The following is a 22382-nucleotide window of genomic DNA, read 5'->3' as shown; positions in this document are numbered from 1 at the left end:
GGGAAAGGCTTTCCTGCGCAGCAAGACAACTGGTGAGACCCGAAAGATAGGGGTTCGAGTGAGGAACCTTTATCAGTTGCATGTAGATGGATGCGCAACAATGGCGGGCAAGGCAGAAGGATTGGTAAGCCGGGATGATGGCGAGTTGTGGCACAGGAGATTGGGTCACCTTCACCATGGAGCCTTGAAGATACTGCAGCAGATCACTACAGGGCTTCCTAAAGGAACACTTGCGCAGTGAGATCAGTGCAAGGGGTGTACTTTGGGGAAGTTTGTGAAAGCCACCTTTCACAAGAAGGATAGTCGTGCCACGACGATCCTTGAGAGAATTCACACAGACGTGTGTGGACCTTTCTCAGTTGCTTCGACAGAAAAACACAGGTATTATGTGATTTTTGTTGATGATTTCTCTCGTAAGTGTTGGATCTTCTTCATGCAGAAGAAGAGCGAGACATATTCAAAGTTCTGTGAATTCAAAGCACTAGTCGAGAAGGAGTCGGGGAAGAAGGTGAAGGCTCTTAGGAGCGATAATGGTGGTGAATACATCTCGGACGAGTTCAAGGATTTCTGCAAGGCAGAAGGGATTCGAAGAGAGCTCATAGCTCCCCATAACCCACAGCAGAACGGGGTAGCTGAGCGGAAGAATAGAACGATTGTGGGTGCTGCACGGGCAATGTTGCATGATCAGGGCCTACCCATTCACTTGTGGGCGGAAGCATGCAATACAGCAGTTTATGTGCAGAACCGTTGTCCTCATAGGATACTTGGCATGAGTACACCCGAGGAGGCTTATTCTGGTAAGAGGCCTGATCTTTCTCATTTGAGGATTTTTGGTGCTAACATTTACATGCATGTGACGAAGGATGCCAAGAAGAAGTTGGAGCCGACCGCAGAGGTTGGGATATTTGTGGGGTACACTAATACGCCCCACAACTATCGTGTGTATTTGCCAGACAATGGTAAAACTATCGTGCGACGGGATATAAAATTTCAGGAGGAGAAAGCCATGAAGTGTTCGCTTGAGAGGGAGCTACACTTGCATGTAGATGAGGAGCTATTAGTTCCTAAGGATGAGCTTCAGGATGTGGATCAGCCACAGGACGAGGTTCATGGAGTGGAAGAGACCACTCATGCAGCGCCAACCATCAGAGGGCGAAAGCGCTTGACAGAAACTGAGCGACTGGCTCAAGATGCAGAGAAAGTTGTAGGACCACCTACAGCCCAACGCAGGCAGAGACAGTCACCTGATCGGTACACTGGATACATGGCTCTTATGAGCAAGTGTGTTGTGACTGAGCCATCCTCTTTCGAGGAAGTTGTGGAGGATCCCGCATGGGTAGACGCCATGGTGGAAGAGTATGATTCTATTGTCAGAAACAGTGCATGGGAGATTGTTCCTAGACCGGAAGGGAAATCAGTGGTGGGTTCGAGATGGATCTACAAAGTTAAGCAAGCAGCTGACGGGAGTGTGGAGAAGTACAAGGCAAGATTTGTTGCCCGAGGCTTTTCACAGATAGAGAGGATCAATTATGAGGAGACCTTTGCACCTGTCGCAAGGTATTCTTCCATACGGACAATTCTTGCTCTCTCAGCACAGATGGGATGGCACATTCATCAGATGGATGTGAAGACTGCGTTCCTCAACGGAGTCATTGAGGAGGAGGTGTACATTGAGCAGCCCGAAGGCTTTGAGGTCTTCAGCAGTGAGTCGCATGTGTGCAGGCTCAAGAGAGCGTTGTATGGGCTGAAGCAAGCACCACGTGCTTGGTACACACGGATAGACAGCTATTTCACATGACTTGGATTCTCCAAGAGCGAGGCGGATCGTAACCTATACCAGATTGTGGTGGAGGGTAAGTTGCTTATCATTGTACTGTATGTTGATGATTTGATTCTAACGGGTGATGAGTTGTTGATACTGTCATGCAAGAAGGATCTTGCTACAGAGTTTGAGATGAAGGATTTGGGCCTCCTTCACTATTTCCTAGGATTGGAAATATGGCAGCGCAGTGGTGTACTGTTTGTTTCTCAGGGCAAGTATGCTCGGGAGATACTGGAGAAGTTCAACATGCATGGCTGCAAGCCTGTTGATACTCCTCTTCCTGGAGGTTGGAGGAAGGAGGATGCCACTTCGGGAGAAGAAGTGGATGCCACTCTTTATCGACAGTTGGTGGGGTCGCTGATGTATTTGGTCAATACACGACCTGATATATGCTATGCAATTAACCAGCTTTCACAAGCTATGGTTAAGCCTACCAAGATCTTCTGGAAGGCGGGCAAGCATGTATTGCACTACTTGAGAGGCACATCGGGATATGGTTTATGGTATAGACAGGAGGATGAGGTGAAGCTATGTGGCTTCACGGATGCAGATTGGGCAGGGAGCCCAACGGACAGAAAGAGCACATCAGGAGGGGTCTTCAGTATTGGATCGACAACAGTTTCTTGGTACAGCAGGAAGCAGAGATCCGTGGCACTTAGTTCAGCGGAGGCCGAGTATATGGCAGCAAGTTTGGCTGCATGCAAGGCTATATGGATGAGGAAGATCCTGGTTGGTTTGTTCAGTTCTCATTTGGATCCTACTGTGATTTACTGTGATAACCAGAGTTGCATTAAACTCTCGGCTAATCCTGTATTTCATGATAGATCTAAGCATATTGACATCAGGTACCATCATATCAGAGATTGTGTGCAGCGGAGGATCATGTTTCTTTCATACATTCCAACGGAGGATCAGGATGCTGATATTCTGACGAAGGCTCTCACCAGGAGCAAATTCGAGTACCACCGAGGCAGGACAGGGGTTGTTGATAATCCATATCTTTTCGAGAGGGAGTGTTGAGATTGCAACAAGATGATGGAGCTTAGTGAAAAGAGTCGCCTTCACTAAGTGGGCCCGCATGCAAATTATGGCGCAAGTTCTATTTTTGATCCCAGCAGGGATGATCACAGTGTGGGTGACCATAGTATGAGTGATCACAGTGTGGGTGACCACAGTATGAGTGATCACAGTGTGGGTGACCACAGTGTGAGTGATCACAGTGTGAGTGATCACAGTATGAGTGATAAAAGTCTATTTTTAGACTGGCTGCCAAAAATAGAAAAGTCAAATATTATTGTCTCATAATAATATTTGGACTATAAACTTGATCTTATTCTCTTGGAGCACTTTAGGATGAGCTACGGATGTGGTACATGCAGATCCCAGAGGGAAATACATGGTTACCTATGGGATGACTAATATTTGCATGCAGGACTTCAGTTAGAACTCAAGTGAGTTGAGTTTAGTGGACTGGAGGTGCAGTTGATGGAGTTGTGTTCAGTTTAGCTTTGTTAAACTGGTTTTATTTAGTCTAACTGGAAAATAGACTAGAGATGAGTTGGGTGAATTAGTTATTAATTAATTCACAAGTTATTAACTCATAATTCAACTACAGAATACATCAGTTAACTCAGTTGCATGTCAGTGCATGTTTAGTTCAGCAGGGACAGGTGTTAGAGGATCAGATTGCTATCAGTTGTGACTATAGCTGTGCATAATGTTTTGCACAATCAGAGGGATTGAGTATGCCAATGAATTCGCCAATATCAAGAATTGTAGCCTGTGATCACATCCAACACAGTGTGAGTGATTCTTTGCAGGTGAAATACGAGTTTGGTAAACTATTCTCATCAGTTCTTGAGCAGGTATTGAGCTGGAGAGGCAGGCAAGCAGTGGAATAGATTTGGAGATCAGATCTGAGCTGTATTGTGTGTAACAGGTGGAGCTGGTACTGGATTTCTTGTGATAAGCATTGTACTTTGTAATGTTACATGTTCTCAATCATTAATATACAGATAGTGTGGGGTTTTTAGCGATATGCTTTCCCCGAGTTACATACTATGTTAATGTGTGAATGCTCTTGATGTTTTATTGTTATTGATGCTGCTATATTGATGATCAACGTAGAGGAGCTTATGTATTGTGTATGTATTCCGCAATAGTACATGATCAGGATAATCTCTGTTGAATCTGTGTTAAATTATTCAAAATTTCTACATTAGATCCTATCCTCCCTTAGTGACAACTTCCTGAACTCCAACCATAAATCGAAGTTTAGTAAGCTTCGCCTTTGTGAGAGCCTTTGTGAAGATGTCTGCAACTTGATCATCGATTGAACAATATTTCACTTCAAGAACATGGTCATGAATGAGCTTTCTAACGAAGTGCATGTGTAGTTCAATGTGTTTTCTGCGCTGATGTTGGACTGGATCTTTGCATAGTTGAATGGCACTTTGATTATCACACCAAAGTGTAGTCGGATGCTGCTGCTGAAATCCAAACTCTGACAGGATTTGACGAAGCCACAGGGTTTCCTTACTAGCTTCTATGGTTCCACGATACCCTGCGTCTGCTAAAGAAAGAGAAATGGCACTTTGTTTCTTGCAAGCCCATGTAATAGGTCTAGAACCAAGAGTGAAGACATAACCTGCAGTAGACTTCCGATCATCAGGGTCACCAGCCCAATCAGAATCAATGAAACCAACCAATAGAGGAGATGTTGCTGCACTATAATAAATCCCAAACTGAGTTGTACCTCGAACATAACTAAGTATTCTTTTAGCTACTTTCCAATGACTTTCATGTGGGTTTTGCATAAACCTAGCAATAATTCCAACAACAAAGGAAAGGTTAGGACGGTTATGGGTCAGATACAAAAGTTTTCCTACAAGCTGATGGTATAAGGTAGCATCAACTTCAAGGGAAGTAAAAGTGACTGAAATTTCGACTCCAGACTGAAAGGGAGAAGGGAATGGCTTATAGTCTTCCATGTGAAATTGGTGTAGAAGATCATAGGCATACTTGGATTGGGAAAGGGAAATACCTCCCTTCGATTGCAAGACTTGAAGACCAAGAAAATAATGCAAGTTTCCTAAGTCTGTCATTTCAAACTACTTTTTAAGATTGGACTTCACATGGTTTTAAGTTTGGGATTACTACTAGTAAGGATAAGATCATCAACTTAAAGAACAACAATGATAAGAGACTTACCCACTTTCTTGGTGTAGACAGTATTGTCAGAATGACACCTAGAAAATCCAGTATCTAAAAGAAAGCTATCCATTTTGGCATACCAAGCCCGAGGGGCTTGCTTGAGACCATAAAGGGATTTCTTAAGCCAACATACAAGGCTGGAGTATGTTTTTATAAATCCAGAAGGTTGTTCCATATAGATTTCTTCATGCAAGTCCCCATGTAAGAAGGCGGATTTAACATCCATTTGTTGGACTTCCCATTTCAAAGAGGCATCAAGGGAAAGAACAAGGGGGATAGAGTTCATTTTGGCAACAAGGGAGAAGGTTTCAGTATAGTCAATGCTTTCAACTTGTGAAAAAACCTTAGCAACAAGACGAGCTTTATGTTTATCAACTTTTCCATCTTGTCCAAACTTGGTTCTATAAATCCATTTGCATCTAACAAGTCTTCATCCCTTTTGAAGAGGAACAAGATCCCATGTATCATTTTCCAATAATCAACGGTATTCTCCATTCATAGTTGCGTCCCAATTTGGATGGCCTGAAGCTTTTGCAAAGGTGTCAAGATCATAATTTGTTGAAGCTTGAGCCAATAAAGAAGAGGCTCTATTGAACTGAGAATGTGTACGTTGCTGATCTATAGGATCACCTGCAAGAGCACCTGCTACATCCCGAGTAGCCCGGACCAATTTTGGAAGCTGAGGAGCTAAAGGGGGATCCTGAGAAGGTGGCGGAGGATTTTCATCCTTGCTGTCATCATCTGAAGAAGAAATATTTTCAGAAGTAGAAGGGATAGAGAGAGCTGGCACATTCGCTGAACCAGGCTCTTAGGCCGATATATTTTCAGCAAACTTTACATCTCTTCTAATGATAACATTTTTGGACTTAGGTGAAAGAAGTGTATATCCTTTGACATCTTTAGAATATCCAACAAAAATACATTTTTCACTCTTAGGTTCTAAGGCTTTATGTTTCTCATCGGGAATATGGGCCCATGCTTCACTTCCAAAAACATGAAAGTGACTTACATCTGGTTTAATTGAGCTCCATGCTTCTTCTGGAGTGATATTCTTTAAAACCTTAATAGGAGTGCGATTTACTATGTAATTTGCACAGTTAATTTCTTCTGCCCAAAAATTAAGACCAAGTCCTTTAGATTGAAGCATACAATTAGACATTTCTTTTAAGATGTGATTCTTCCTTTCAGCTACACCATTTTGTTGTGGAGTATATGGAACAATATGTTGCATTTGAATTCCATGCTCAGTGCAAAATTTGATGAATTTGTTGTTAACATATTCTTTGTCATTATCATATCTTAGCTTAAGAAATTGATGTCTAGATTGTTTCTCAACAAAGGCCTTAAAGGCCAAGAACATGTTAAAGACTTCACTCAAGTTTTAAGAAGTATACCAAAGTGCGTCTGGAGAAATCATCAATGAAAGTTAAGAAATACTTGTAGCCAAAGAATGAAACAACTGGAAGTGGACCACATAATCACTATGCACAAGTTGTAAAGGGGCTTAGGCGTGCCAAGAGGCATGTTGTTCAAAACTATCCCAATGATGTTCTCCAAGTACACATCCAGAACAAACACCATCTCTACAAGATACCATAGGAAGACCTGTCACCAGATTTTATTTACATATATTTTGAAGGGAGCGATAGTTTAAGTGACCAAATCCCACATGCCAAAGTTTGCTCATTTCATCCTTATGAGCAACAAATACCGAGGGAAGAGTTGATGATCCAAATTTGTTAAAATTATACAACCTTGTAGAATCATCATCAAGTCTGGTAGCTAAAATATGTCTAGGATCTCGTAGGTCCTTAATTACAACATCGTGAGGTGAAAATTCAATGGTTTTACCTTCACCTGAATGAGTTATCTGATATACAGATAGAAGGTTGCAAGATAAGGTTGGAACACATAATACATCATTAAATTGACCATTGTCTAGATGAACAGTTCCAGTCCATACAACACTGAGAGATCTATCATCACAACATATATATTTTTGGTGTTACAATCATTTAAAGAAGAAAAAATGGTTTTGTTTTTGGCCACGTGATAAGAAGCTCCAGAATCAATGAGCCACTCATGAGAATGAGAAGAAGAAGATACATTTAGTGCATAACCAGACCGAGATGCTTGACAACCACATGCATAAAGTGTTATTCCTGAAAATGAAGTTGAAGTTGAAGAGTGCTCCAAATTGATGTTATGCTTCTTCATTGTTGCTTCCAAGGTTTCCATTTTCTTAAAGCATTTGTATTCTAAGTGGCCATCTCGATTACAAAAGTTGCAATGTCTATCAGTATTCTTCCCTTTATTTTTATTTGCCTTATCATTTTGTTGAATTGATTTTTCATTTTGAGACTGAAATTGCTTAGGACCCTTGTTTGGTTTAGGACCATTATTTTTAGGATACTGCTTCTTAGGATTCTTTGAATTTGGTTGTTGTTGGGCGGCTAAAGATTTATTAAAAGAGTTTCCAAGATTAATAAGACCAAGATGTAAGAGTTTTTATTGTTCTCTTATTAAAGAATCACAAAAGGCATCAAAAGAGGGGGACTTGTAATCTTGTCCTTGAGAAATAAAGGCTTCTCTACTAGAATGGAAGGTGGAAACAAACACAGAGTAGGTTGGTCCCAACTTAATAAGAATGGTATAGAAAAGGCTACCATCTTCTTTCTTAACCTTAACACCTTCCAAGAGAAATCTAAGGGTCTTGAACTTGGACAAAAAATCTTCAATGGAAGAAAAATTATTGGGGTCCAACGTAAGCAATTCATTTTTGAGTTAATGGACTCTAATTTCATTTTTAATTCCAAGAACTTTAGTGAGTTGTTTCATTGCTTCATTAGGGGTATCAAGTTCTGCGATATGGAATCTAAGGTCTGGAAAAATAGACATCTCTATCAACCCACGTGCTTGATATTGCTTATTTTCCCATTTGACTACGTTATCTTCATCTTTAGGTTTAGTTTCTTGGCTTGAGGCTAGTCTGTAAAGACCTTTGCTTCTAAGTAAATCCACAATGTAGGACCACCATTGAAAGTAGTTGGTTCTGTCAAGAATAACTTGGCATGGACTTTCCATTTTAATAGAAACTGAAGCTGTAGATGCTGAAACTAAGTGTTCCAATGGAAAGATCTTGAAAAATTAGGTTGATTAAAAAAAACGACTCCCACTTGAATAAGTTATGGCTTTTTGAAGAAAAGTTGTTGAAGATGCCAACAAAGTGCATGAATGTGCGAAAGTGAATGATAATGTTATATTTAAACCCCCGCCCCCTTTCCAAACTTAATCTAATTAGCTCACTTTTAAAAAATATGTGAGCCACTTTTATAAATAAGTGAAAGTCACTTTTACAATGGTACTTAATGAGCTACCCACTAAATTGTAACTTAAATAAAAGATAAAGAGATTTTAGAATTATAAGTGACTCACTTTTTATAATGGGTGAGAACACTTTTACATAAAGTAACTTTACAACATAAGTTACATGTGCTTTGTGAAAAAGTAACTCAACAAAAAGAAAGATTTGAACTCAAGACCTCTATTCTCATAAAGTAACTTTGGACCAAGTGAGCTAGTTTAAAAGGTTAGTAATTTTTTATTTTTTTTTTCACTCAAGCTTTGGGATGTGTGCTTACTTGAAAAATCCCCTTTTGCCTACAAAAAAAAAACATACAACCCAACAAGGACATGCAAAAAAAACAAGCCTTATGGCTTGAAGTTCGCTTTTGCCAGAAACTAAATATTTTCCTCAATGTTTCTGATTTTCCGAGATCACACTACAGCACGGCGGAAAAGAGCATACGCATGAGAAAAATCCTTCCTTTCTGTTTCTGATTTACCCAGTTCACACAAAGTCGTGGGGAGAAGAACATACACAGAAATGAAAAATATAGATCCGGTAATAAAAAACAGAGAGATAAGTAAATTGAAATAAACAGAGAGAAAATAACTAAAACTACAAATAAACATTTTATACCTCCAAAACTTAAAAATGACGTAGCTAGGGCTACCGAAAACCTTTTCGTGTGAAACAAAAGGGGTTCCTTACTGGAACAGATGCTCCTAACACAATAGAGCATTCCTCTCGACCCGAAAGCAGTCATAAATAGTAGATCTAGGAAATGACAATCAGATGCAGTTGTACTGGCTTTGGATTTGGATCACTAATGGATGCGGCCCTCAAATAGCTCTGATACCATGTAGGAATTTACAGGGTAAGTTCCTCAGATAGAACACCAAAGGACACCACTCAGAAACAGACCACAGATCAATACACCGATATTCTTGACATGGTTAAAATCCTCAAATAGGGAAACAATCCACGGCCTGAGCCAATGCGGCAACTTTAGGCAATTTATTAATGTAAAAGAAAGAAAATTTACATAAGCTTCTCTCATGAACGGTCACCCTACAAATGACCCTCCATGCTCTTTAAATAGAAATCATGGACCAATCGGGTGGTAAGCCACGGATCAAGTGTCGGTAATATTGAGGAGAGAATGAACCGTCAGATCACTTCATGTCTAGAACATATCGTGACCGTCAGATTGTAAGTTACAAAAGTACATAGTAAAGAAACACACTTTACCTAACTCTACACTAGAACAAATTATACTTAACTATTTCCTATGTGTCGGAATATCCTAACAGAGCCACAAGCTCCAACTGTGAGAAGATCAGTTCGAGAAAGAAGGTAGCCAGAAAGGTATAGCCCATCTGCTTTCTATTCAAATTTTGCTTTATCTATTACTGAAGATGATCCCAAAACTTTCAGGGAAGCAGTAGATTCAGAGGATGGAAAACTATGGAAAGAGGCCATGGTTGATGAAATGGCATCTTTGCACAAAAATGAGGCCTGGGATCTGGTGGATTTGACAGCTAGAAGTAAACCCATTGGCAACAAATGGGTGTTTAAGAAGAAGATAAATGCAAAAGGAAAGGTGGAGAAATACAAATCTCAGTTGGTAGCAAAAGGTTATTCCCAAGTGCTGGGAATTGATTTTGGTGATATTTTTCTCTTGTTTCCAAGGTATATTCTATCAGCTTACTTTTATCTGTTGTTGTTGCTTTTGATTTTGAGGTAGAACAAATGGATGTGAAGACAACATTTCTTCACAGGGATCTGGAAGAAGAGATATACATGAAGCAACCTGAAGGTTTTGCGGTGAAGGTTAAGAAAGAACCTGTATGCAGGTTAAAAAAGTCTTTGTATGGGTTAAAACAATCACTAAGGATGTGGTATCAGAAATTTGATACATATATACGGGGACTAAGCTTCACTAGAAGAAAAGCAACTCGTTATGTTTATTTTAAATTAATTGGTGACTGTGTTATTTATTTGGTCTTGTATGTGGATGATATGTTGGTGATTGGAAATAACAAAGAAATTGTCCAGGAATTGAAGACCCAATTGCCCTCCAAATTCGACATGAAACATCTTGGTGCTGGCAACTATATTCTGGGCATGGAAATTAAACAAGATCGGGGGAAAAGGAAGCTCTGGTTAAACTAGAGGAGGTATGTCGAGAAAATATTGCAAAGGTTTGAAGGTTTCTATTCCTGTCGGTGTAAAGTTATCTATTGAACAATGTCCCAAGACACAAGAAGAGGAAGAGGACATGTCCTTTTTTCCATATGCAAGTGTACTCGGTAGTTTGATGTATGCAATGGTATGTACTAGACTAGACATTGCACATGCAGTGGGAGTATTGAGCAAATTTATGTCAAAACCAGGGAAGGAGAATTGGACAACAGTGAAGCAGGTTTTTAGGTATTTGTGTGGCACTAATGATTATGGTCTGTGCTACCAAGGAAAACCAGGATTGGACAGAGTTTTGGACATCCGTGGCTTTGTTGATGAAAACTGGGTTGGAGATTTGGATCAGAGAAGAACTACAAGTGGGTATGTATTTAACCTGTTTGGAGGTGAATTCAGTTGGATGAGCAAGAGATAGCCTATAGTGGCACTTTCAACTACAGAGGCAGAATACATGGCATTCATTAATGCAAGCAAGGAAGCAGTTTGGTTGCAAAGATTGTGTTCAAGTATGGGGTTGGTACAATGGGCTATAAGGATAGACTGTGATAGTCAAAGTGTAATTTTCTTGGCAAAGAACCCTGCTTATCATTCAAAGAAAAAGCATATTGATGTTTATTATCACTTTGTATGGGATATGGTTGAGGACAAAAAGGTGTTGCCGGTAAAGGTGGACACTTTGAAGAATATTGCAGATGCATTGACAAAGTATGTGAGCACTGAGAAGTTTTCTTGGTATAGAGAAACAATGGGTGTTGCAAGGCTAGACCAATGACTAATCTCTCCTATGCCCCCCTCTGGAAAGAAAACAACAAGTGGGAGAATTTTGGGTGTGTGTTATATTATTTCCACGACTAGCCCTACGCGCGGGAGGGCGACAGCCCCCCTATTGGGGGGTTAGCAAGGGGGCAGTAGGTCCCCTGTACGGGGTCCAGGGAATTTTTTTTTGGACCCTATATTAGGTGCGCGGACCTACCTATGGTTTTGTGCATGGATTTCACACATGGTTTTAGGCATGATGGTTTTCTGTCCATGGTATTTTGTAGATCTGGTTAAGGGAACTACGATTATGTTCTAATGCAAGGTTAATGGATTGGGGTTTATGGATGCTTCAACATGTATATATATGTATTGTAACATTGAAAGGAATATACTGAAAAATCAATCTAGTAGTTCCGTTTTGGGATCCAGGGGAAAATCTCTATATATATCTGTTTTATGTTTTATGCTCTCGCCATTGTTTATTTTTTGTTTTTAGAATTCATATGCAGTTAAGTTCTATACGGGGTTAAAACATACAAACATGAACAAATAGAAAAAAACCTCACTGATTTATCTTCTAAATAGCTAATGAAGATTTATTACATGGAAAACTAGATGTTTTAATCAAGAATTCATGAGAGACTAACCCCTCTAATAAACAAACTTGACCACATGGTTAATACTGATGAGAAATTTCTCTTGCATCAGGGATCACCTTGGTTTCTTTATGATGATGACAATGCCTTCTCCTTGATGAGCTTCCCTTTCTCAAATTCAACTTCAGTTTTTTCTTCCAGTAATTGCAACTTCTTATTCGAGCCCTTTTTTGACCCCTACAATTTGACTACAATTAGTTTCTGCACTTGTGGGAGAAAGACAAATATTTTACCCTTCTCTATTCTTCACTTGGATAGAGGCTTCTTCTTTTGCATCTCAGCTTACAAGATGAATTTCCTTCCACTTATCTTCAGCCTCCTTAAGTGGTTGTAATAATTCGGCTTATGTTGCAAGAAATGAGCCCTAATCTCCTCACACGTGTGAACAAGAATATCCCAAAAGAGACCCAAAATTACTTCAATCCTTTTATCTTCTTAGATGATGATGTGTGATCTTCCCAATAATGATCCAAGTGTATAACTATTCTTTGGATGATTGGAGCACATTTCTGGCAAGACCAATGATTTATAGGCACCATCGTTATTGTCTCTCAAAAAACATACCCCACCCAAGTGTTCACAGGGTATGTCCTTCCGAAACTATTCTTATCTTGGATTCTCAATCCTCAAAAAATACTGGTCCTCTACGAATATTCTTATCTTGGATTCCCTACCACATCCTCAAAGTGTATCGGATGCTAAATGCTTACCTAATCCTCCATTCTTTCTTCCCAAAGTTTAGACAATAATGATGTGTTTATCTCTCCCTCTCAACTAGGGAGGATATACCCCTTCCTATAAAAAGGAATGTACCCAAGTTCCCTCTTATCCAGGGATTTGTTTCCAACAACAACTTTCTCAAAGAACAAGTGGTTGAGAAAATAGTGAAGATGGAGTACATAGCCACAAGGGAATAAATAGCAGACATATTCACAAAACCCCTTCCTAAAGAACCATTTGAATATCTAATAAACAAGCTAGGGATAGTACCTACAGACTAGCTTCACTAATGTGCCTTTCAAAAGAAGAACCTACAAGATTGCAAAGTATATGAAATCGAGCACGATATAAGGGGGGCATTATAGGAGCAAGAAGGAGTAATGAAGAGAAACACAAAGCTTATGATCATGACAAGAATTTGAAGCAGGAAAGAAAAAAAGCATCATCAAAGTGGGAAATCAAGTCAAGTTCTCTAGGAGATATCAACATCAATCAGGTTCACCATTCAAAAGTCCACTCTTCAATGAATTTTTTTCCCTTGTATATATCAAAGTGGGAAATCAAGTCAAGTTCTCTAGGAGATATCAACATCAATCAGGTTCACCATTCAAAAGTCCACTCTTCAATGAATTTTTTTCCCTTGTATATATCAAAGTGGGAAATCAAGTCAAGTTCTCTAGGAGATATCAACATCAATCAGGTTCACCATTCAAAAGTCCACTCTTCAATGAATTTTTTTCCCTTGTATATATCCTATGCATAAACATGTAAATAAATTTCTACAAGTAAACACAATACTAGTACTGCTAAGATAATTGCATATCTATTCAGATCATATTGAAAGCTAAGCATAAAGCAATTGTATAAATTGCATCATCAATTTTTCTCAAAAATTCTTCATTATTTTAATGCATCAATGTACATTATGATGATCCCAATTAAACATTTGGTGTATAAAATCCTGAGAGCTATCCAAGATATTCTCATCAAGCAGAGAAGAAAACACTATATATTTTTATGTTTGGTTTAGATATGTATTCACCATGAAGCATCATGTGATCTACATCAAAACCTAATCATTGGAAATCTCCATGTGAAGTCTTCTATTCAACAACTAATAAAATTTTGTACCAGTTTCACTACATCATTAGGATTTCTTTAAATCCTTCAGCATCGTTATTGCGATCACTACTATGAATGCTCGAAGAAGAAAATGAGCTTATCAACAAAAGATGAAAGTTTAGAGAAATTGCAGCGAAACAACTCTCCATCCCAAAAGGAAAATTTGAAAATCATCCTCGCTCATCAATATCATTTCAAGTAGTGACAAACGGTTGAAGAAAATGAGACTCTGCAATGTGAAGTATATGACATGGTATTGCATTCAATTGCAACACTTTAACTTCACTGTTATTGCCGTAAGAAGTTAGATAATATTGAGGCTACTTGATCAAAATGAATCTATAGAGGAAGTTTTTTTTTAAAGCATCATCTGAGTTGAGGCATTGAGATGCAATTTTTAATCATTCAACTCCAAGAGAATTCATTAAACAATAAAATGTTGAATAGGAGACTTCCAATACATGCCATTGAAAAAGGAATCACTAAGCATTGATGATCCACCTGCTCTGAAATCATTAAAATAAAAATGAGAGAGAGAAATAGAAGAAAAAAGATAAAAAAAAATAAAATAAAAATAAAAAATTTAACTTCAAAAAAAACGAAGCGCTCGGAATTATTTCTATATATCATGATAAGCTATGAAAAGTGAGAAGAAAAGTACGTTCGTTTAATTGTAATTATGAAGGTCAAGAAGTTGACGGGAGTAGAGGTGTCAGGACAGAAAGCCAACCCCATACATAGTATTGACAACTAGTGGATTGGACCAACGTTAAATAATGTGTGCAACAGTGGAATCCTTGTGTGCAAAATAATTATTACATGCGTTCATAATATATCAGTTTTTAATTATTTTTTAAACTTGGTATAGTACAACTGGTCATTATGTGACTGGTCATTATGTGTGTTGCTGTCTTAGCAGCAGTGGCAGGTGCAGAATCATTGTCAATTTCTTTGCTCGGAATTATAAGACGCAGAGGTATTCTAGGCAGACATATATGGCAGCGTTATGGAAGCTCTATAATATTATCAGTATGGTTATACAAGGGAATCTCAAAAGGGCGCAATATTTGTTGCGATGTGTGGCGAGCTCAAAATTTATTTTATACCATATGTCGTGGATGGTACACTTTAAATGGGTTTAATGGAATTGATGTATTATATTGCGTGGATAATGTGTTTTTAATACTATACATATTAATTCGGCAACATTATAAATTTTTACTGATCGCCTTATGGTATTGTATTGGAGATGGTGTTGCATATATTTGGAGTGGTGTTTTTATAATTAAATACAACAATATTGGATTTGTATTGTTAATACAGTAACATTGGAGTTGCTTTGTTATATTCAATGCAATACCATGTCGTGTTATTACATTCAAGCTGGTGCGGTGAGCGAAATACGTTATTGCTGATGGAAAATTTCTGTTGTCACGTGCAGTGGGTATCGTGCAATAAACAAATTGTACGCATCATGTGGATCATCGAAGAACTGGCTCATGGGAGAGATTTCGATTATTCTTGGAGGTCTCACGGATCTATGATTTATTTCATATTTTATATTGAGATATATCTGGAGGTGTTGCACGACTTCTGTGTGGTAGACACAAAGAATTCTGTTTTCATGAACGAGCTACCATCCCTGGATCCCAACGTAGAGTCATGATGGGTGGTCCGACCTACAGAATGTTCAAGTGAGAGCCTTCAAGCACACCAACATTCGGTATCCAGCATTATGAAGACCTCGAATGGTATGGAGACACGTTATGATGCATGAAGGTTACACAAATGTTGCAAATGAATGCTGCAAATGAACGCTGCAAACAATTCTGTCCAGAAAGTTACACAAACGTTGCAAATGAATGTTGCAAACGTTCTCTCCAGAACGCTGCAAATGAAGGTTCCATCCTCCAGAAGTTTGAGAATGCTTCAAATGAGCAAAGTCACTACAATCCATTCAATTTTCAGAAACCAACCCGGGATGCTTCACAAACCAACGCAGGATATTCTGAATTTGCATGCACGTTTAATATAGTATATTTTTGTTGGACGGATTTTACTGACATTATGATTTTATGCCCTAATATCATTGGTATCATTCTACTTCGACGAGAAGATGGATCCGGGGAATATCCAAATGATACTGGAAATCTACGAGCTCATCAATGTTTCGGTCCAACCAGCTAATCAATGTTTCGGTCCAACCCGCTCAAACTTAGTGAATCAATAAAGCCAGTTGGATGGAAAAGCTCGTCTCCATCTGTCCGAGATGCATAGAAAATAGAAACTGAATTGGGATCTCTTCTGTTTTTATCTGATCCCTTGGAGGCCTAGTCTCGCCAGATCTGTTTCCTTACTGTAGATGATAGTGGCCTCGATGGAAGTAGCAGTGAAAATTTGGGGTTTTCATTTCCATCGATCGGCCTAAGGTCATCCACCGAGATTTATTTCCTTAGAATTCAAAAGGAGTCAATGAAGTTTATTATTTTTATTAGTGAGACAATTTTCATGTATTTCCTACTTACATATTAAAGTAACTGGTGTAAACTAGTTCACCTTGCTTAGGGAGATTCAAATCATGGATTTTTTGGCATTAAAGTAATGAAATACCCAACAACCTTATTTGCAATTATGGTGCCTACCAAAAGGATTCAATGAAGCTTACTATTTTTAATTTTATTAGTGAGACAGTTTGCATGTATTTCCTCCTTACATCTTACATGCTCAAATCCAAAAGGTTTAAGAAGATTACGTGTTGTAACTCAGAGAATACTGGTATGTCAAAGTTCCAGAAAGTGAAGTAGTCATATCATTATTATTTTTATTATAATAATGGAGGACACATTATTAAGTCTGGGAGACTGTGAATATAATTTCCATTTGAAGATCGTTGGTCAAAATAGTTGCATATATGTTACTGTTCTACTGAAAACCATATATGTTACTGTTCTACTGAAAACCGGAGCCAAAGATGATCTCCTTTGAAGATTTGTTATTTGCATAGGGACAATCTTGAATTAGAGATTAAAATTTTATGTACATCGGGTTTCAACTTTTGGCCCTTATTGTTCAGATACATGCAATTGAAATGCCTTACAAAGTTTTTTCCCAACAATATTATCTACAATGCGTACATCTTATGAATCCTTACATTATTTTATAGTGTTCTCACAACAATTATCTACAACTTACTTGCAATATTTTTCAGAATGTTCTCACAACAATATCTTACTATATTCAAACATTTCTGAAGCTTATTTGGAGCAATGTTTATTGAGAAAAATTCATTCTAGAGCATCATTCATTCAATGAGCAGCCCTAATAACCCATCTAGAGTAGCATTCATTCAATAATAGTGTCAACATTGTTTACACAGAACAATACATTACAACTTTTAAAGCATTAAAGCAATAATGACAGGCTACAATACATCTATAACCCCTTTCCATTGATGTCAAAGGGAGAGGTAAGCAAAAGTTGTGGGCAGCAATGAGAAACCAGCAGAGGCTATGGCCAACAAGGAGAAATATATTTAAAGACAAAAGGAGGAGGATGAATGAGTTGCCATCAATGCCAAAAGGGGAGATTGTTGGAAATATTGGCATTGATGTCAAATTAAGTTGTTTGATTAATGCCGATAAATGTTATTGATGTTATTAAGCTCACTGATGATAATTTATGTTGAATGGAACATGTACATAAATGTTGAATGTTGAATAGAAAATGTACATAAATATTGATTGTTAAATGTAAAAGGCTAAGAGTGGTGTAAAGTGCAAAGGCTATGCTAATAAATGTGAAAGCTAAACATTGAGGCAAAAGATGGAATACATATAATTGTTTGAAAAGAAAACGTACATAATCCAAATATGATTTGTCTCTTGTAATTATTTATGAATGAGTTGTTAATTCAACTCTATTTTTTTTATTACAAATAATTTTATAAATTGAAAATGAAAGGACAAGCTTGTGAGTAGTTTTGGAAGTCCAAGATACTATGTTTCATTTCATATTCCTCCAAATAATACAAACAACCAAGAGGGCTTGCTTATAAAATAGACAATGTGGAATGAAATTGGTGTTCTTTTTTTATGCATGGAAGTGGTCTGCATCAGAGAAAGAATGAGAAGTAGCAAAAGAGATGAAGAGTGAAGAGAAGGAGCAGTTCGATAGAAAACTTGATCGCAGAATTGGATATGAGGTAACCAGCACTTGTGACTTTTCTATGTTGCAGCATGAAAAAGAAAATGTTGTAGCATTTTGAGGTAAGAGCCTCTTGTGGGTTGTAGCCTGCAGAAAACTAGTGGGAGTTGAAGCTTTCGTTGAGGTAGGAGCCTCTTGTAGGTTGGAGCCTACAAAAATTTGATATAAAAAGGAGTAGCAGCTTGCCTTCACATCACTTTCAACCTAAAGTTCGTGATTTTCTCCCTTCGGCGTTTCCACTTATATCTAGTGCCTTCATGTGTTTGATTCTTGCATGTTGTATGAATGCATTGAATTCTTAATAAACATATCAGCAAACCACTCTCCTTGAAATCTGTGAAAGGAATACAATAACTATTGAGCACAAACATAAATCATTAACCGCATAAGAAGAATATTAAGTTGAGCAGAAATAAAGAATTAAATTACTGATTCACCCCGCCCCCCCAAAGTAATTTCCCATATTAAATATCACTAGCCAAGGGTTTCAATGTCACAAGACTCTTTGAACTTCAGCCACATACACATTCAGAAGTCAGAACACAATGAGGCACAACACTTATTCACATAAGCAAACAATAGGAAACCAAGAAAACAAAATAGAAAACAATCAAAAGACTATGTACATAGCGTGGTGAGTGGCCCCGAATCTCATTGAGAATAATATTTCAAGTCTTGGCCATTAACAGGGATGTTAGGGTCTTGTATTTCATAGGATGACTTGATTGCAGCTGTAATTTTGTATATGAGATGTTGTAAATAATATTTCATTCTGCATTCCAAAGAAAATAAAGAAGGGGATATAAAATATATATATATGTGTGTGAAAATAATAATAAAAAATCAAAATATGAAAAAAGAAGAAAAAGAATGAAAATAACCCATAAAAATATGTATGCAAGTGAGCAAGTCAAAGTGCCACTCAAAAATAAAAATAAAAAATTGCATTAGAAGTACCTTAGAAAATTTTCAATAAAGTGTGTAGCTTGTTTAAATGCCACATTGAATTAGGAGAATTAGATTAGTTGTTTTAATCACATTGTTTAAACGTGATTAAGATAGATTAAAGAAAATTAGTTTAGATTAGTAAATAAATCAACCACACAATCTAATCGTGGTTGAATTAGATTAGTGAGAATAAATTAATAGGCTTTCATGTTTAAATGTGCCTTTAGAGATTAATAAGTTTTAATGATAAGTTTGATTGCTAAAGTTTAATCGCATTTCAATTTGTAAATAAAGTGTTTTGGATGTGACTTGTTTTTCGACACATGATAAATGGGAGGGGCGTGTTCCAACGGCCCCGATCCACCCAGCCCGGATCAACGGCGGGGGATCGTATTTGACCCCCTTGACCCCCTCCGATGTTTAATCAGCATGGTGGGTCCAAAAAGGTGGTAATCACTTGCGACGTGGCAGCTCCAGAACACTTCGCACCCCCCTCCGAAATCCACCATCCCGTTCCCCCACTCACGATGATCGTTGACCTCCCTTTGCTCCCGCGCCACTGACCTCTCTCCATGTGGACTCCCCCGTCCCCACCATTCACTCCTACATCATCTTTTCCCTTTCCATTTCCAGTCTACCACATCACACTGGCAGACCCCACATCCCTTCTGCCAGAAAGAACTCCTGTCATTACTTCTCCCTCAATCTGTTGTTTCCATCTAACACTTCCGCCACCACATCAGAAGACCTTTGTTAATTAATGATTGTCTGTTTTCCATGACAACAGACACACTCTGTTTAAACGGTTAAATCACAATGGTAAACATGTTTTTCTATATAATCCACCAAAACCTGTTACATCGCCTCCTTTCTCCGTTTTATGATAACAGGTAATCCAGTGTTCCAATGCACAGTTGACCAAACCAATCTGCTCCAACATTCAGTCGCTGACTAACATAACCAGCTACAACAACCAATTACTTAGCCTTCAATTTGCATCCAGACATCAGTTTCACCTATTTTTCCTGGGTAATTCTGAATTCTCTGCTCTTTCCCTTTGATAATGGCACCTAAAAGCAAATCTAAATCCTCTGATGACAACCCTATGCTGCCCCCTACCATAGACCTATATCACCAACCATTAGTGGACCAGAAATACAAGATTGTTTAAACCAATTACAATTTTGACCTGTATGAGCTTCACAGTTGGTTGAAGCAAAAGTATCTTGACCTCAGTGATGAATTGGGCCTATGGGAGTCTTCCCTACCCCAATTCATCTTCCCACATACCTATCACTTCCCAGAATTCGTGTCCTGGTGCCAATTTCACTACATCCCCAACCAAAGGGCAATTGTGGCCCATAACGGTGACATCCTTTTCACCATCACTGTAGAATCTATCTCTCAGATGCTACAATTGCCAAATTATGACTCCCTGAAGCCATTTTCAGTAGATTCCCTCATGGAATTCTACAAAAACCTGACCTTCCCACAGAGAGCCAAGATTTTTGAGATTTTTCTCCCAGAGGATGCCCAATTACCTAAGAAAAATCCCCCCTACTCATCCTCTATGTTCCCTGAGATGACTAAACAGGTAATTGCAATTATTTCATGCATACTTGGCTATCAATCTAATCAGTGGGTTGATGAGGCCATTGTTGGTTTCCTATCAGTCTTTACAACTGGTGAGAAACCCCCTATTTTCAATTATAAGTAGTTCACTGTTGAATCAATTCACGACCAGTTCCTCAGGTTCTCTACTAATGGGACTTTTAAGTATTCTTCAGTATTAGTGTATTTATTTCTTTACCATCAAGCAGATAGATTTTCATTTCCTTTGCAGAAGTTAGATGATCAAAGTAATCCACAGTCTGTAATCCTTTGGACCTCCCTGGTGAGAAAAAATTCCACTGAGTACACCTTCTCTAATTATGTTGATCAATTCCTACATACAGCTTCCAGCTTACTAAACAGTGATGTAAAGCCTAGGATAGGACCAGAAATACAAAGAATTATGCATCTCAATGAGCAGACTAAAATAGGGGATTGGTATTTATACCAAAATTATACAGAAATAAGAGTTTATGGGTGCGATTTTCCACCCTACAGGCTTCCTAAGTTTGCTCCCATGATAATTTTCTCATTGGAATATATTAGGCAGATGGTACATATGGATGATTTACATTTTGTTGCATCAAAGAAGAAGTCCCAGTTCAAGATCAAGGCACAAGTGGGACCGTTTATTTGTAACACTAGGGCAGTAGGTAAAGAGGAATATTCACTCATTAAACAAATGAACTTCAAATTGAGCTTTACCTAGTCATATGACCCTTTTAGAATCATTTTCAAGTTGAGAGTGGAACCAAAAACCACTCCCTACACTCACACTCCAAGACCAGAAATAGAAAAGTTCATGAATCAAAGTCAATGGGAGGAGAACACACTATAGGAGGCAGAAGAACATGTCATATCTACAATAACCTCACAAAATCTAGTACCTCAGGAGAAAAAAGACAAGAGACTAAGGGGGGAGGTTCCGCCTTCAGTAACAGGGATTGGAGTGAAAGAATTTATGATATACAAAAAGAAGCACAAGACTATTTCTCATCCCGTTTTTCAGTAGGAGGATGAGGGATAGGCCACCATAGTCCTAATAGGCCATCATTCTTCTATAAGAGGAAGAGATATCTTCATAGGATATCCAGCTTCCTCAAATTCCTAATATCCCCCAGATACAGCTCAGACATCAAAATTGGTTCAGGACCAGGATGAACCAAATATTTTTGCAAAGTACAAAGAAATTAAGAAGAATGAAAAACTCAAGGCCTCCACATACACCTAATTCTGGAAGAAAACAACCTCTTCACAGCACAGGCTAATCCAGGTGGATTTTGGCGGCCACCCGCCAATTCCACTTGGACCCCCACCATTGTTTTTTTCATTTTTTCAGTTTCCTTAATTGTAGCACAATTTACTATTTTTACCAGTTTTTTGGGTCCTGAAGTTCCGAAGCCATTTTGAGGCCCTAAATGATGTTTTTTTGGGAAAATTGGGAGCAACATGTGTCAATAAATCGAATATATCTTTCTAACGAGGTATTGTGCACGTCAAACAGAGATCGTATGCCAAAGTTATGACCTCGGGAAGTTGATGTACCAATTTACCCAAAACAGGGCCCATAGTTTGGCACTTCATCTCCTAGGGTTAGGTTTTTGGATGTTTATGGTTTTCCATTGTTTCTCAACAATAAATAGGCCTTCAAGCCTCATTGTAAGACAGTTCAGAGGCATGTAGCCGCCACATCTCTTCTCAGAGATAAGCTACCATCGCCCTAGCTAGTTTATTTCCATTTCTGTTTGTAAGCATATTTCGGTATTTTACAGTGATGAAATGA

This window comes from Pinus tabuliformis, chromosome 7 (genome assembly GCF_031772625.1).
Source record: "Pinus tabuliformis cultivar Carrire ecotype Pingquan chromosome 7, CPIR1, whole genome shotgun sequence".
Taxonomy (NCBI): Eukaryota; Viridiplantae; Streptophyta; class Pinopsida; order Pinales; family Pinaceae; genus Pinus; species Pinus tabuliformis.
The sequence above is the reverse complement of the archived record's forward strand: the minus strand, read 5'-3'. Positions refer to the sequence as shown.